Here is a 17730-nt window from a genome sequence, read left to right as displayed (position 1 = left end):
GGGCGGGTGCACCCCCCGCCTATCTCCCCTGCCACACTCCTTCAGGGTGAAAGTAAAACTGAGAGCCCGGCTCTCAATGTCCTTCGTGAGACCTTCAAACATCTTTAAACCGTGGCTATCTTTTAATGAATTAACTTTGTCAGTTTAGCCTTGATACATGGGATTCCTACAATATAACAGTATCCACTGATACTCTGAGACCTTCTTTTCTCTTTCTGTATGTGTGTGGAGTGCATAAGGCCTCCCCACTGAGCTATATCCTCAATTATTTTTTTAATTTTTAGACAGATCTCACTAAGTCTCCAGTCTGGGCTTAAACTTGAGATGCTCCTGCCTCAGCCTCCCAGGGTGCTGAGATTACAGGCATGTGCCACCATGTCTGGCTGGGACTTTCTTTTTTTCTTTTTCTTTTTGGGGATCGAACTTGGACCCTTGCACTTATGAAGCAGGTAGCGGAACCACTAAGCTGAATCCCCAGCCCCTGGGACTTTCTATTTAAATTTGAATTTGGAAATACCTGAAAAATTCCAAGGTACAGGGCCAGGAATTTAGCTCAGTGGTTCTGCTGTCTGCCTTGCAAGCTCAAGGATCTGAGTTCAATCCCTACTACCAAAAAAACCCAAAAAAATCCAAGGTACAATTTGCAGAAGAAGCAACAGATTGGGAGTTCAAGGGAGTCCTCATTGACCATGAACTCTTACGTGCTGCACGGTACAAAAGCTGAATGCTAATCATATGACCCCAAGAGCTTCACCACCCTCTACCACTACACCCCATAAAGTTATTTAAGAGATATTTCTTCTCAAAATCTTTCAGAGATTTAAATGTGAGGGTTGACCTCAAGCTTGTACACCCTCCACACACCAGAAATCCTCTTTTGAGCAACATCTTCCTGTTTCATACCGTGCTTTCTGACCTGAGCCCCAAGCCCCTGCACATGACAAGACTGTCACAAGTACAGACTGCATGTCCTCAGCGAGTAGCAGAGAGCAGTGGACAGCGAGCCAGCACCCCGTTACCACCAGCATTGTCCTCGTGACTTCCTCAGAAGTCAACAGTTCCACTGGGAACACACACTGCTCTCTTTGCCAAACTAAAAACGAAGACTGGTACAAAGGCTACTTACTTCCAAGTTTTCCAAAGGTCGTTATGAACAATAGGATTTTTACAAACTGCTGGCACTAGTCCTTGAAACAAGTTGAAAGACAAAGCAAGTTGAAATGTGAACCCCGCAACCGAGGGGTGCTTGGCCGGCTGCTCCTCGCCAACACGGTCCCAGAGGCAGACTTCTGTCGCCTACGCAGGCCTTTCAAGTCTGGAGAATTTTCCTTTGATTAAGTCGCTTCCGGTGAGGGCTCTGCAGTACCAGAGGGCCAGCTCTGCACTTGGGACAATGAGGGACAGGTCCATGCCCACAGGCAAGAAAAGCTGCAACAGTTCACGCAATTACAACCCTTTCTCAAGAAGCCCCAGGATTTCATGATGCAGAATAATGGCAGCATGGGCCGCAGATGCAGCTCAGTGGTGCCACACCTGCCCAGCAAGCGCAGGGTCCTGAGTTCAATTCCCAGTACTACTACTACTAATGATGATGATGATGATGATGAAGATGATAGGTGGGAAGGCAACAGAAGATTCAATCAGGCAAAGTAATTTTCTCCTCCCAACACATGCTCAGAACGATTGTGGAACTTTATTTTTTCATTTAACTCTGAATTTTCTGCTTATATATGCAATGACTAAATTTAACCTCTGATCCATAAAAATGGCTGACAAGTCATTCGTTATTGACTTATTAAGTCAATTATTATTGATTGCATAATACATTATGCAATTTCTCTGTAATCAGTGTTCATCTAGCAGGGCATGCGGCACATGCCTAGAATCCCTGCACTCTAAGAGGCTGAGGCAGGAGGATCACAAGGGCGAACCCTGCCGGAGAAACTTAGTGAGGACCTGCCCCAAAATAAAACAACTAAGAAGGGATGAGGATGTAGCTCATTGCGGAGGCTCTGGGTTCAATCCTTATTACCGCCGAAAAAAGTACATCCATTTAGCGGGAGTCTAAGGAAACGACCCTTAAAGGAAGCTGAGAAGAGGTGTCTGTTGTAACTTTGAAAGGAATCAGGTTTCCAGACAGCTCACTTCCAAACACACTATAGTCAATCACCTTGATGGCCTCAGCAGTATTCTGGTTCCAGAGATGGGTGAGAATTTATCTCAAGAGCTACACCAGGCCTTGAAAGGGAATAGAAAGAGGTACAGGGCCTAAAGAAAGCAGGTGACCGGTGGCTTCCTACCAAGTCCCTCCAATCTTGATTTTACTGAGCAAACAGTTCAGCACCATCCCCAGCACACCTCTCTCCCTGCGTCCCTCCCTCCGTCCCTCTCCTATCCGAGCATTCAATGCCTGTCATGTATTGAGCACCAAATTAAATTCTCCCCATACTGTAACTCATTCAACCTCAGGATACCCCAAGAAATAAATGTCTTCCTGTCCCGCTGTCGATGGAGGACAGGGTTGGGCACATTAGGCAAGGGGCAGGGAATCTGCACTTGCAGAACACTCCTCGATGCCTCTGGTCTTGCTGGCCTCGCCGCACTTTAAGAAACTTGGCTACCAAACAGAAGCCCAGGTTGTGACCGTAAAGATACCAGAAGCCAGGGCTGCCAGGGAAACCTTCAGGTGCCACACACACCTGCGCCAGTCCTGCCCCGCCGTCTGCAAAGCTGTGTGCTGAAGAAAAGCCTAAGCTTGCCCTTTACTCTCTGTGAACGGCCATACACAGCAGCCCCCGGGCCGTCACAGCCAGTGACACAGCCCTGATGTGACGCCCAGAGCTCTGTGTGACACAGGTCTTGCGGGGCAGGGTGGCCAGCTGACAGCAGACAGCAGCGCCCCTCCTGCCCCTGCACCAGCAGCCCCGGGACCCCCACTGCTAAGAGGCCCTGCAGGGTCACCTGCTCTGCAGCAGGCGGGGGCTCCAGACACCCCCACAGAAGGCCTCGCTGTCAGTCCTGGGCAGTGACTACAACGAAGACCCAGGGGACCCGGGTCTGTGCACCCTCACCTGGGCTACTGTGTGGGAGGCCCCTCCTTCCTGAGCTGCTCACCCTGCAGATCTGAGCATCTCAGGCCCCACACACGTGTGAGTGGCGATGTCCTCTGACGCCCACTTTCACTGCTTCTCCACTTGTGGTCAAGTTCAGGAGCAAATTTCGCCCTGAGGCAAAGGCAAAACCAAAAGCAACTGAAGAATGCACCAGAAAGGCAGAGGGCTGATCCATTCACTGGCAAGCATTTACTGGGTGTCGGCTGCATGCCAAAGAGGGCAGAGTGTTGGCAGCCAGTGAGAAGCAGGTCTGTCCCATGCCTGACCTCGTGACACCTTCAGTGCCCTGAAGGACCCAGAAAACCCAGCAACAAAGTAACAAAGAAGGAAATACGGTTTATAATAAATGCTGGGACCAAATTAAAACAGGCAGTATGAGGAGTCGGCGTGGGAGAGCAGGACAGGAGGGCTGACTTCATCTGCACCCAGGCAGTGTCTGAGCAGGCGACACTGGAGCCCACAGTGGCAGAGGACAGCAGTGGGGTGGGCCTGGGGTGTGCACAGGGAGATGGGGCTGCTGTGGCCAAGGCAGGTGCCACCGATGACAGAGGCAGGAGCACCCGAAAGCACAACGAGGAGTTTCAAGTTTAACCTAAAAGCAATGAGAAGTTGCAAGGGAGGTGACCTGTCTGAATTACAGCCTAGAAATCTCTGGCATGGAGAATGAATCACAAGTGGAAACACACTGGCTGCCTTGGTTGTGGTCACAGTGCCATCATGGTGGATTGTCAACGCCACAGGGCCGCAGGGTGTGCAGGCTGGGTTGGACGTGTGTTGGAGACTGAGGAAAGCAGGCCCTAATGTGGATGGGCCTTGCCCAGTCAACTACAAGACATATGCAAACAACGCCGACCCTTTCTGCAGGGACAAGGACCCCAAGTGAACACCTTCTAATTGGGGCATGCGGCTTCTGCCTCTGAACTCAGACTGAACATCTGCTCTCGCTGCCGGCTTTCCCACGGCACCATCAGCCAGTGGTGGACTGCAGGACTGACCTGGGATCACCAACCTCCATGTGTGAATCATGATCCCAAACCCCTGCATCCACAGAGACCCGGACAACGTACTCACCTCACTAGCTCAGCTTTGTTCGGAGCCCTAACTGGTACCAGTGGACAGTGGCGATACCAACACACCTGGCCTGTGGAGACGGCTTGGGTCGAATGTGGGTCTTTCTATAATAAAGTGTTTCTCATCTTCACGCACCGGTCAAGAGCGTGTCCTTGCCCTACTGTTTTTAGAGATTAAAGATTCCCTGAACAGTCTCTGAAAACCGTGTCCCATTTCCTCCACCCCTCACACTCCTGGATAGTGATCTGGAAGTTGGGGTGCAGGGGGCACCATCTGTATTTACTAATAAATTATCCCATGAAGGCCATGGCTTGTTCTCTCGGCGACTTCACAATGAATTCTACACAGAAGCTCTAACCCAAAACTGGACTTTCAAGCAAATATTTCAAACAACTTCTATCCTGTGTTATTTGCAAAGTAGACCAGCCCTAAAGAGCTGTGGAATTTGACAGCCACGTCTGCTTGTCAACAGGGACACACAACAGACTCTGTCCCCAAGCAGGACAGCACAGGAGAGCTTAAGCCTCCACAGCAGAGAAACTCCTCTCCGTTAGGTGACTGCTCCCACAGGTGCAGAGGCCAGAGCTCACCTCCTGCAAACTCACCTGCAAACGCTGATACGCATCGGTGGCAACCTTTGGGGCTCCACGGGATCTGCATTCAGGAGAACAGAGGCAGCGGCCAGTCCTGCAAGCCCTCCCCAAGCTCCTGGTCCTCAGGATGCAACAGGAATGGTTCACAAAGTAGCAAAGTAGATTTTAAAATTATAATGTGAAAAATCCTACTTTATCACCCCAGGAGTAAAAGGGAGATAAAGATGGCTCCTTTGGTCGAGTGGAAAGGAAGGGAATCTCAGAAGCCTGAATCTGCCTGGCCATGAGTGTGCTTCTGGTCGTGAAGTACTTACTCTTTGGAAAAATGTGGCATCCTATTTTTATTGTCAAAAGGCTTTAAATGCTTATTAAAAATGTTCTTTGAAATCAAATAGCTCTTTAAAGGCTGTATTTTGATGATTTGATTGTAAATGAATGAAAAGCACATGGATTAAGTCACACATGGTTTTAAAGAATTACAGGCAAAAAAAAGTGTCTAACAAGACACACAGGGAGTTTACCAAATTGAAATGTTTGAAAGAAAAAGTCACAGGGCAGAGGAAAACAAGACAACTTCTAACTGAAAGGCTAACAAATGCTTAAGCAGCATGGCTAGGCATCTCCATTTGTCATTTCTCCCAAGGGTCCCACTTTGCAGTGCTTTAGGCAAGCAAAGTACCCAAAGGCACAGTTATAAAAAAGAAATTCTGTTCTGAAATAGGGGGTTGCAGGTAACATAAATAATACTACTCTCCAACCGGAGGTGAGGCACCGCTCCTAAGAAGGCTACCGTGTTTGAATGATCCACGAGTACAAACAAATAATATTTCAGGTATCTGCTAGTATTTCTTCTTAGAGAATGATCGCTAGTACCTCCCAGACCAACGTCAAAGCAGTGCTATTCTGTGCTTATGACCCAGAAGAAGAGGAAGAGGTCAAAGGGAGGATCTGCGTGGCTTTGCGTGCAGGAGAACCAAGAGAAAAGAATGGGGGTTTGAAGTCAGAGGCTCGATCCAGTGAGGTTTCTGGGCTGTGAGGGAGAAGATTGACATTGTGCAAACAGTGAGGGCCGTGGCCAGCTGAGGATGCACAAAGGGACCCAGAGACAGAACACAGCACCCATGCTGAAGGCAGACGGCCTCGAGGCTCCTCTGGGGTACAGGGGTGGTCAAATCGGACTGTGAACATTGCAATAAAATAATCCATCACAGTAAAAGGCACACTGCCATGAAGCTCTTTCAAATTCCTCCTCCTTGCTCCAAACCCACAAACACTACGGTTCTTACCACTTTCTGAAGCAGCTCGGGAGTCCCCTTTCCTGAGGGTCTTTATGAGGTGTGATCAAAACCACAGTGAACGCTGCTGCCGAGCCCCGGAAAGGGAAGGCAGCTCGTAAACACACGGCGCTCTGTCCTCAGCGCCTCGGCACCGGATCTGGCCCCGTGTGACTTCCGGCTCTCCCCAGAGTCAGAATGGCTGTGAACGTAAACGTTTTGAAGGGGTCCAGGACATCTACGCAGCCAGGACAATGCAACTGAAGACACCCTTGTCACTGCTTTAGTAAGTGACAAGAATGATGGGAAAAGTGTGTGCTCAAAGCAAAGCGGAGACTTTTGAGGTCAAGGGTTATATTTTGCTAATTTTCACTGTCATTTATTACATCTCAAAATTCCAATTTTTATACCCTCCTCAACCCTTAAATAGTATTATATTTTGTAGATTTCAAATGTGCATGCATGATTTAAATATATTTCATTATTTATTTATAGCCTAAAGTTATTTGGACAAAGCCTCTACGAAGTGAATTAGTTGGGCAAATTTTATGTATGCTCCTTGTGTTACTTGGGGAAATCTGTGGCTTTGAAAATTTTTAGCTCAGTGGTATCAGAACTGTTTTCTAAATCATTTAACTGCATCATTAAATTCTTTTATATATTTACTTGATATTGTCATACTGGTCTACGATTGTTCTACCTTCCACCCTCCATTATATTTTGTAGATTTCAAATGTGCATGCATGATTTAAATATATTTCATTATTTATTTATAGCCTAAAGTTATTTGGACAAAGCCTCTACGAAGTGAATTAGTTGGGCAAATTTTATGTATGCTCCTTGTGTTACTTGGGGAAATCTGTGGCTTTGAAAATTTTTAGCTCAGTGGTATCAGAACTGTTTTCTAAATCATTTAACTGCATCATTAAATTCTTTTATATATTTACTTGATATTGTCATACTGGTCTACGATTGTTCTACCTTCCACCCTCCATTATATTTTGTAGATTTCAAATGTGCATGCATGATTTAAATATATTTCATTATTTATTTATAGCCTAAAGTTATTTGGACAAAGCCTCTACGAAGTGAATTAGTTGGGCAAATTTTATGTATGCTCCTTGTGTTACTTGGGGAAATCTGTGGCTTTGAAAATTTTTAGCTCAGTGGTATCAGAACTGTTTTCTAAATCATTTAACTGCATCATTAAATTCTTTTATATATTTACTTGATATTGTTACAGGTCTATAAATCATTTATGTGCATCATTAAATTCTTTTATATATTTACTTGATATTGTCATACTGGTCTACGATTGTTCTACCTTCCACCCTCCACTTGTAAGCGGTTTTATTATTTCTTGGTCCCTCTCACCAAGATTCTGTTTTGGCATACACAGACACATGTGCTTCTTATTGCTTCCGTTCTTACACAAGACATATGGGTATATACAAATTTACATCCCAAAAAGTGCTCCCGGTGAATTCATAGCTATGATCTGCATCCTCTCTCACAGCTACATTTAATAACCCATCCCATAAATGGGACATAGTTTAACCAATCAATCCCTGATGGGTGTCTAGGTCAGTAGCAGTACCTTGTCATTACAAATGATCCTGTAATGGATACACTTCTGCATGTATTCTTTTATATTTTGGGAAGTATACTTTTACAGAACATTTCTAAAAGGGGAATTGCTAGGTCGAAGACCACATGTATATGCAGCTTTGTTATATATTGGTGAATTTCCCTCTGGAGAGAATCTACATTTTAAAAGTATTCCCATTTGCAGTGGGGAAGATTAACTCTTTCTTCATCTGCTCGCCAACATAATGTGCTATTAAGCTTTTTAATTTTTGACAGCCTGATAGGTAAGAAATGTTATTTTAGTGTAGCTTTGATCTGTGGGGTTTTTTTAATGAGCAAAGTTAAACGCATTTTTATGTGTTTGAAAGCCATTTTATATCACCTTTGGAAATCATCGGTTCATGTCTCTTATCCATTATTCCACATGATTTATGGCCTTCCGACTGCTAATAGTATGCGTGTATAACGTCAGCACTTTATATATGACAGGTCTTGCAGGTATTTTTTCACAACTTGTCATTTGTCTTCTGGCTTTGCTAATTTCTTCTATGAAGAAAGGTTTTTTAATGTAGTTAAACATCAATCTTTTAATGCAACAGGATTGTACATTATATGCTCTTCTCTCTATGCAGGTTACAAAGAAATACGTTTTCTTCTAATTCTGTTTTCACATTTTATATTTGATCTTATTTTTGTATATGAAGCTTATTTTTGTATATGCAATAAGGAATAGACCTTTCTCCAAATGATTATCCAGTTATCTCAACACCAGATTTTTAAAAACCTATCTTTGCCCCAGGAATTTCAGAAATTATCTATGTGTGGTAAATATCCATATGTACTTGGGTCTCATTTAAATTTTCTATTCTACGCTTGAATTTTCTAATCTATTCCTCGAGACCTCATTATTTTAATTACTGATTGCTTCATTATCAAAAACCTTTTTCTGTAGAGAGCCATTTTAGTCCCCAACCCCACCACTCAACCCATAGCATGTTCTTTTCAGTGTTTTCTCAGCCAATCTTATATTTCCTTATTCTGCACAAATGGCAATCAATTTCATGACCTTCAGATAAAAAGCTAGTTGGGAGGTTGGTTAAGATTACCGATGTATAGACCACGTGAACTTACGGAAAAGGATATTCAAATGCCTTAGCTAACAACAGGGAATATTTTCCATTTTATTTAAAAATGCTTTGTGAGTCTTAAAAATTTTGCACATTTAAGTTATCCTAAGCATTTCATTTATGCGTATTTTGCTATTATAAATGATTTATCCTTCTGTTGTACAGTAACTCCTAAGTGGTTATTTACATGTGTAAAAGCTATTTACATTAGTCAATTTTCTATACTGATACCTTATTGAATTCATTTAATGCTTGAACTAGTTTCATCATTGAGTCTATAGAATTATTAAAATTGTTTTGTCTTTTCCAATAACATGTTTTCTTTTTCACTAATCACATTGGCTTTTTTTCCAATGCTTGTTAAATAATACTAGAGATGGTGAAATCATTCATGCTCCTAACCACTGTGGAAAGTCCAATTTTAGGGTTTAAGTAGGGATTTTTTTATTTTGCTAAGAAAATTTACATTTATTTCCATTTTCCCAGTTGTTTTTAGTAGTATGGAACTTTGTCAAAGGCTTTTTTCCACATTTATTAAAATATTTATGACTGTTTTTCTCTTGCAACTAATTATATAGTGAAGCAAATTAATAAATTTTGTAATATTAAATCATCCTTGCATCTGGATACAAATCACATTTAGTCATGGCTTCTCATTTTCTTAATGTAGTGATGAAGTCTATCCATTAATATTTTCTTAAGGATTTCTGTATAAATATTATTCATAAGTAATTCTGTACCACTATCTTTATCAGGCTTAGATGTCAATGTTCACCCACTTCATCTAAAGAACTTGGGGAACTTTCTCCCCTCTGTTTTATGATACTTGGAAACCATTTATGTAGCATGAGTTGTTTTAGGTTTTTTTATCTTAAAGGATGGGGTGCTTTTCCCTGTGGAAACTCCTGGGCCTATTCTCTTGTATTGGGTCATTTATAACTCCGTCTGTCCTAACAATACTGGCCTACTGAAACTTTCAATTTCTCCTGGGATCAGTTTCAGTAAATTTAATTTCCAGTTTATTTGCATAGAAATACACAAATTAGTATTTAATGATTTCCAAATTTTCTTTGTTTCAATAATTCTTTTCCTCTTGTCATTTCTTATTTTGTATGTCTATTTCCCTTTATTAATTTAGATACTGGTTTCTGTATTTCAATAAGTTTCTTAAGGAATCAGACTTATTAACTTAACCTGCTGTTTTCCACCTCACTACCTTTCTGTTTGCTTTATTGTTTTGTTTATAGCTTTTTTAATGTAGGGTTTAATTATTTTTATTCATTTCCTTTATTTTATTTATATAAGTGTGAGATTATATAAATTGAAATTATCCCTTTTCTTTCTGATCACTGTTTTAAACAGATGTGGTTGTGTAGTGTTCACCATTATTTCCAGAAGTTCCGTAAATTTGGTTTCTATTTGCACTTTCGATCAAGATTTGTCCAATACGAAGTTTTTAATATCCACGTTCATGTAAAAGTTATTTGGGTTTTTTTAATAGTTATAAATCTTTATAATCTAAAAACACAGCTCTAAAATTGACATTTTTAAACTTCTAACGATACAGGATACTTGCAAATCTTTAACAAACTCATAAACTTACTCATCAAATAAACAAAAAACATAAGGATTTAAATTACACAGGTTAAAAGTGTGACCGTATACATACACAGACACATGAGTGATTATAAGCAAGTATTATTTTCAAATGTCTATGGAACATTATCAAATAAATTGACTTTGAATCAAAGAAGAATGATTTCAACAAAACTCAAACAATAGCACTCACAATCAGGGAATGGTGAAATCATGAAATTCAGGGAATCATGAAAGCTTTTTCATCAAGCCTAAATACTCTGTGGCATGCATAATAGCCACTAAGTGTTTACCAAATCAGTGTTAACACGAGTCTGTCCTTTCTCTGATTCAGAAAAGGCATATACACGGTTCTCACTGCCTCTGCATAATTACAGAAGTTTTGTCATATTGGTTACATGAAGAATAGATAGAAAAACCAGGGCTGATGTTTGGGTTTTTAATCATTTTAAATTTCTAGTTTTGCTACATTGTGATTAAGGAATACTATTTATAATATTTCTACCTTATGGGACTCACTGATGCTTTTGTTATGACTTAAATCATGATTTTTGAAAGAGTAATTGTATTCGCTTGAGAAGGTGTGTTCCCTGTTATCAGGGTGGAATGTTCTATACACCTGCAAGCCATGTGGCTCCTTGTGCCCCTCAGCTCACATAGCTCTCTGCCCTCACCTTTTCCTGGGTCTGCCTGGCCTGTCTCATATTCTAAGTGCTGCTAAAGTCTCCAGCTGGCAGCCCAGATCACTCCATCCCTCCTCTCATCTCTAGCAGGTCCTGCTCTGCACACTGACAGCTGTGCCGTTTGGTGCATTGGTGCCCGCAGCTCTTACGCCTTTGTTGTAAACCATGGCTTTTAGTACACAATAAGACGAAGAAAAATGTTTTTCATCATCTCAATCAATGCTCTTTGGCAAGAAGTCTGACTTGTCCGACAGCAGCTTCCGATCAGTCAAGTGTAGATCGCCCATTATTTCATTTTTAGCCTCTTTAACTCCCACTTCCTTATTTCCTGTCTCTAATAATCAGCATAAAGCTGCATGAGGGCCAGGGATTTGGCTCAGTGGTGCTGCCGCCTGCCTCGCAAGCCCAAGGTCTCGAGTTTGACCCAAGTACCAAAAAAATAAAATAAAATAAAATAAAAACCCAAGAAATAAATAGTTCTTGGTGAAAAGGGCCGGGGATTTAGCTCAGTGATTCCACCGCCTGCCTCGCAAACACAAGGTCCTGAGTTTGATCCCCGGCACCAAAAAAAAAAAACAAAAAACAAAGCATAAAGCTGCATGAGCCAATCTGAAAGTCTATTTTCTTTTTATAGATGTTAAACCTATTTACATTTATTAATAGCATTGGTCTAAACATTGCCATATTATTTTTACTGAGAAATTTACAGAATATTTGTGGAGTTTCTTACAATATACCACATTCTTCTTTACCTTTTTTCTGAATTCTTTTTATATTTAAAAACTTTACTTTTTTGTAGTACTTACCTTTGTAGTCATGCTTTAAACCCCTCCTTTCTTAATTTTTAAACTGCCCTCCCTTGACTCCTACCTATTACTTGTAGAACAGTCAATAATAACCTGACCCCACTTTTCCTTGCTCTCTCCTACTCTTCTCATTTTTGGTTCTATTGTTTCTACTTTGTAAGATTATATTATCTATACATTTTACCCTTACACCATGTCAGCAGCCCTGAGCAGCAATTATTTTACTAAATGATCAAGCTCATACCTCCTGCCAAAGTTTTCTTTCATTTCTCAGTCAAATGAAGGTCATTTACATGAAGTTAGATTTCCATAATGCCATTTCTCAGCTGGATAAAATTAGATTCCTCGGGCATAGCCTGTAAGTATAGTACTTTCTGAATAGGTGGAGTAGTTAAACATTTGGTGTTGCTGCATTTGCCTTGGCATTTGACGTTCAATTGTATTCCCCAGAAAGCGGTGTCCAAGTTGCAACCCTGACCCCGGGCCCATACCACAGTTTAGAAACAGGGTCTTTGAAGGTACAATCACCTGAAGATCTGAGGTGAAATCACCCTGATTCAAAATAGGCTTCAAGTCCAATTATTAGTGTCTTTATCGAAGAAAGAAAAAGCAGACTTGGACACACAGAGAATCACACTCTCACACACACACACACACACAGAGAGAGAGAGAGAGAGAGAGAGAGAAACAAAGACAGCCCAGTGACAACAAAGAGTGAAATTAAAATACTACAGCCACAGCCAAGAAATGCCTAGGACTTCAGGAGCCACTGGAAGCCAAAGCATAGAGGAAGAATCCTCCCCAGGCCCTTGGAGGTGCAGGGCCTGCCAATACCTGTGTTTCAGACATAAGGCCCCAGAACTGCGTGAACACATTTCCATGTGTGAACTGCCCAGCTTACAGCAATCTGTTAAGGTGCTATAGGAAACTAGCACGGCACTTAAAATAAATCTTGGCTGGATATAAAATACTCATCTCTCATTTTCTTGAGTTTATTGAAAATGCTGCTCAGCTGTTATTATTTTGATCGAGCTTGCATTGATTTACTTCTTTATAAATAAATTGGATCTGAGAATCTTTCATTCCTTGGCACAGCCCAACAATTGTATTAGAGTTTATCATCACGAGCCAACCTTCCCAGGTTCACCACGGGGGCCTTTAACACTCAGTTTCCTCTCGTTTCCATAAGGTTTCCTTGGCCTCTGCTTTTAAATATTAGTTCTACCTCACTCTTGTTTCATTTTAGTTTATCAACGACTCCAATTATACTTAATTTGGACTTTCATTATCTTTAATTACTTTCATTTTCTTATATATATATTATTTTTCTTATCTGCTTCCTGTTTTTTTCAATGTCCCTTAATTGTCATTTGAGTCTTTGCCCCCTGACCACCTTGTTATTTAATCTTCATTGATGAGACTGGGGCTTTTTTGTTTTCTGTTTCAATTTCCTTCCCATTCTCAATCAATCCTCAGCGCGCTTCTCACACTGTCCACCATTAGCGTCCCGATCTGCACGCTTTTCTCCAGCTCCAAATGCCTGAGCAGTATTATTAGAGTCAGGTGGAACAGCGTCCTCCTTACTGGTTGGTTCTTTGAAATAAATGCTCATCAGCTCAGGGTGTCTTTGTTTCCCATTTACTCACCATGGCACCGTCCCTGCAGTTAAATCTGGTTTTCCTGTGAGAAGTTAGGATTTCTAGCTCAAGACTACCCTCTTCTGTCCATGCGGTGAAGTGCAGTTTGCTCCCAGACAGCATTTTCAGTGGTTGAGGGAGGGGGTGCGTGTCCTCTTGTTCACTTCTGCGTGGTCATCGATTCCTCCTACTACAGCTTTTTTCCTTTCCTTTTTACTTTGCCAAGGGAAAAATCCCTTTTCCTGGTCTGGCCGTTTTCTCCTCCTCGTTGCTCTCCTGCCTCATTTTGGAAACCACATCATACTGCTTGTGCACTGGACTCGTACATTCTACTGTCCCTGTCTCTTTGTTGATATATTTTTCTTTCCCATTTTTCAAATTTTCATTTTATTTCCCTTTATTTCTGTTGTATTATATTTTCAGATAAATCTTGCAATTCATTCCTTCTCTCGTCAACTCTGGCTAGTCTAATACACAAGTCTTAGTCCCCTTTCTATTGTGGATAACAATACTACAGATTGGGTAAACTTAGCAAAAAACAAAAATGGTTTATTTGGGGTCAAGGTTCTGGCCCAAAATCAAGTGACCAGGCCTTGGAATGGATTTCTTGCTAGCAGAATTATCAATGTCTTGCAGAAACTCAGAGGAAGACACAGGGTATGTGGGTGTGTGTGGGTGTGGGTGTGTGTGTGTCTGTCTGTCTGTCTTACTGTGTGTACCTTCTCGTCAACCTCTCTCTGTTCTTATAAAGGCACAATTATTCACTACTGCAGCTCCAGCTAATGATATTATCTAATCCTAACCACCTCCCATGGCCCTAACTCTATACCCCAGACTCACATTAATAAATGTCCCCATTATTGCCTCACAATAAAGATTAATTGTCAGCCTAAGAGGGGACAGAGGGGACAAGTCGTATTCAAATCATAGACTTTGCCTACAGAAATGTTTTCCCAAATCCTTTCACCAGTCCTGGTTTTATAAGATGATAATAATGTGTGCTTCATAGGCTCCTGGGAAATATTAGAGCTTCACAAAGATACCACTCTTGGAAGAGTTCCTGGTACACAGAAGGCTACTGTCACAATTCACCTGGCGACCGCAACCAATACCACAGACCAGGTAGCTGATCGGTAACAGAAATTTGTCTCTCACAGTGCTGGAGGTGGAGGATTCCCCCTCAAGGCACCCACAGATCCAGCGTCTGATGAGCACCCGTTTTCTGGTCCATAATTGTACCCTCTCGCTGTGTCCCCATGTGACAAATGGCCAGAGGTGGCTCCCTGAGCCTCCTCACTATGGGCGTTCGTCCATGCCTGGCTTAACCACCGCCCTAATACCACCCTGCTGGTGATCAGGTTTCGGCACATGGATTTGGGGTCATGAACAGTTCACCACTGGCTAGATGCACTCATTAAATGCTGGCTATTACTATTATATACTTGGAATGCCCCACAAAGCTTTCAACCTAGTCTCTCTGCAGATGTCCGCATCACAGGTCCCAGCCATGCAGACCTATATCTACTTACCATAATCCCACTGTCTAATTCATTCTGCGCCCACACACCCTTCTAACTTTATGTATTTCTTTTGGACTCTGGCCTGTGTATGTGCCCCAAAAGCCTTCATTATATGTCATGATAATGGTAACAATAAATTCTAAAGCACTTATCGCACTTTTTGTGGCCCCTCCTCTAAAGCCAAGATAGCCTTTGTCACCCACATCTGAAAACAAATTTCCTGCAGCAGCCCCAGGGTTTAGCTTGAAGGCTGCCTGGTGGGATTTATTTCCACCCAAACCCTGAGGACATGTTCAGCCCCCCCATCTTTCCTATCCATGCAAGGCATGGAGGGACAGAGTATGTGAGCGACCACAGGACAGAAAGGAGCCCTGAACGCCTGGCCAGAGCTACGTGTTACCAGAACCATCTGAGGACCATGAAAGTGACTTTGACCGATGCACCTGCTCCTCTTGGGAAATGGGTGCAGGATCAGAAAAAAATCCCATTTGTCCACACAATGAGGTCCCCAGCTCCATTTTAAAATCATTTTAACCCCATTCAGAAGCACAAAGTTCTTTGTTCTTGCCTTTTTTCATGGGGAACGTTAAGGCAGGGTCTTGCTATTTAATCCAGGCTGGCCTCGAACTCACTGTGTGGCCCAGGCTGTCGGACTCTGTTGCTCCTCCTGCCTCAGCCTCCTGAGTGCTGGGATTAGTCCTGAGTCCCCTGAGTGCTTGTTCTTGTCATTTCTTGGACTCAAAATGAGCAGCTGAAGTTTACTCCACAGCCAGGGCGAGGAGGGAGGTAGAGGCACACGGCTTCACCTTCTCCTCTGCTGTACTTCAGAAGACTCGCCGCTTTAGAGAGTAACTGTGGAAAACTACAAAGAACCACAAGGTTCTTGACCCCTTCCCATCCACGGCATGGCCTGGGCCACCTCCTCATTGGTCCAGGTATTGCTCTGAGCAGCAGGTCTGAAGAGCATCCTGGGCTAGGCTCTACAGCTGACTGCTCCCACCCACCCTGTCTCTTCACCCTGGTGAAGCCACGCACCGTTCAAGAATCTCAGCCTCCTGTGATCACCACGCCATGAGGAAACCCAAGAGCGTCACTGTGGAGGCCCCGTGGAGAGGGACACAAGCAGCTCCCAGACCGTCCAGCTCACCAGCCAAGGCCCTGGCACAGACTGTGAAGTCACCCTGGACATCCCAGGACCATCATCAACACCAGGCCCAGGGACACTGAAGTGCAACCCCATCAGAGAGCTGGGGAGATGGCCCAGCTGACAATACAACCACAGAGGCGTGAGAACTAGCAGCAAATCGCTGCTTCAAGTTTGGAATGGTTTGCTGCAATAGGAATAGTAGCCTCTTGCCAAAATTCTAGAGCAATTCAGGAGTTAGAGTCTCTAGACTGGACCTGTGAGACAGAGCATCCCTTAGCTATGCATCTATTTAAATTTGAATGGATTAAATTTAAATTCTCCTTAAAGTCCAGTTTCCACATTTCCAGCGCTCAGCAGCTGGAGCAGTCAGAGTTTCCATCCCGGCAGAGCAGATCACAGAGCCTGCAATGCTCACAGAAAGCTCTACCCAACAGTGCCCAACCAGGCCAGCCCAGGCACTGTCCACTCCGCTGCAGAGAGGGCACTGCGTAAAACAAGCTCAAAGTACCCTCTAAGACCTGGACCTGGTCGACCTGAGGAAAGAAATGAACGGAAAGGCTCACATGTGAGAGAGTTGGTAAAATTTGTCCAGGTAGAAGTACTCTATGCACGGCCTCGTAAAGAAAAGCTTTCAGGGTTAACCATGTTTCCCAGCGCTAATGCTCTCCTCAATCTGCAGTGTCGGCGGCCAGCAGGCTGCTGGGGTGGGACAGGACATGGTGCAGAACTCACACAGGCTCTGCCTGATGGAGAATCATTAAGATAAATTGACTGGGATTGAACACGGACAAGGACCTTGGCAGGGGTCCTTACATTACACAATTCCCTTTGTTCCTCGTGGAAAATCCTGAATCTACACGGATGTCTGTGTAGACGTCTACATGGGAGAGCATGGGGAAGACAGCGGACAGGAAGGCACCGGAGCAGCCGTCCATCCATCCAGGCTGCCCACACCGTGCGCGGGCCACGTGGATGGTGGCGTCCTTGTAAAATCCCTTTGGGCCACTTGGTGGGTTAAAGATCAAGCTACAGTTTCAAAAGCAACGGCTTTTTATGACATTCAGGCTGACAAAGTGAAGATCCACGGCACATGAGAATTACCCACCCGAGACAGGGCATTTCGTTTTCTCTTGCTGGGCCCCAGGAACAATCTCTGCCCCCGCCCACCCCATTCTTCTGGGCTCAGGAATGCCGCTTCTCCTCCTCTAGCGACAGTCCTCCACCATGGAGGACCTCCTGGGTCGGCACCGACGCTTTATTTCAGGATAAAAGGGAGAGGGTCACCTAGGAAGACTCCACAGACAGAGGCTGGGCCGTAATGACATCTGCAACACAACCCGAGACCTACTGGGAAAGCAGAACTAAAACCAGGCACATCTTTTTCAATGAAACACCTAAAAGTCTACAAGCACCTGTACTGCCTGATAAGAAGCCACTCTTGATTTTGTAAAATCATCTTGTCCTCGCTCCATAGGGCAGGGCCTGGAAGGAGGGGCAGGACAGAGACCTGGACTCTTGTCAAGAGCCTCGAAGGTGCGGCATCCCGTGCAAACTGTCAGGAGCACCAGCCGCACGT

This window comes from Fukomys damarensis, unplaced genomic scaffold, assembly GCF_012274545.1.
Source record: "Fukomys damarensis isolate Sample0158 unplaced genomic scaffold, DMR_v1.0_HiC HiC_scaffold_25, whole genome shotgun sequence".
Classification (NCBI taxonomy): domain Eukaryota; kingdom Metazoa; phylum Chordata; class Mammalia; order Rodentia; family Bathyergidae; genus Fukomys; species Fukomys damarensis.
The sequence above is the reverse complement of the archived record's forward strand: the minus strand, read 5'-3'. Positions refer to the sequence as shown.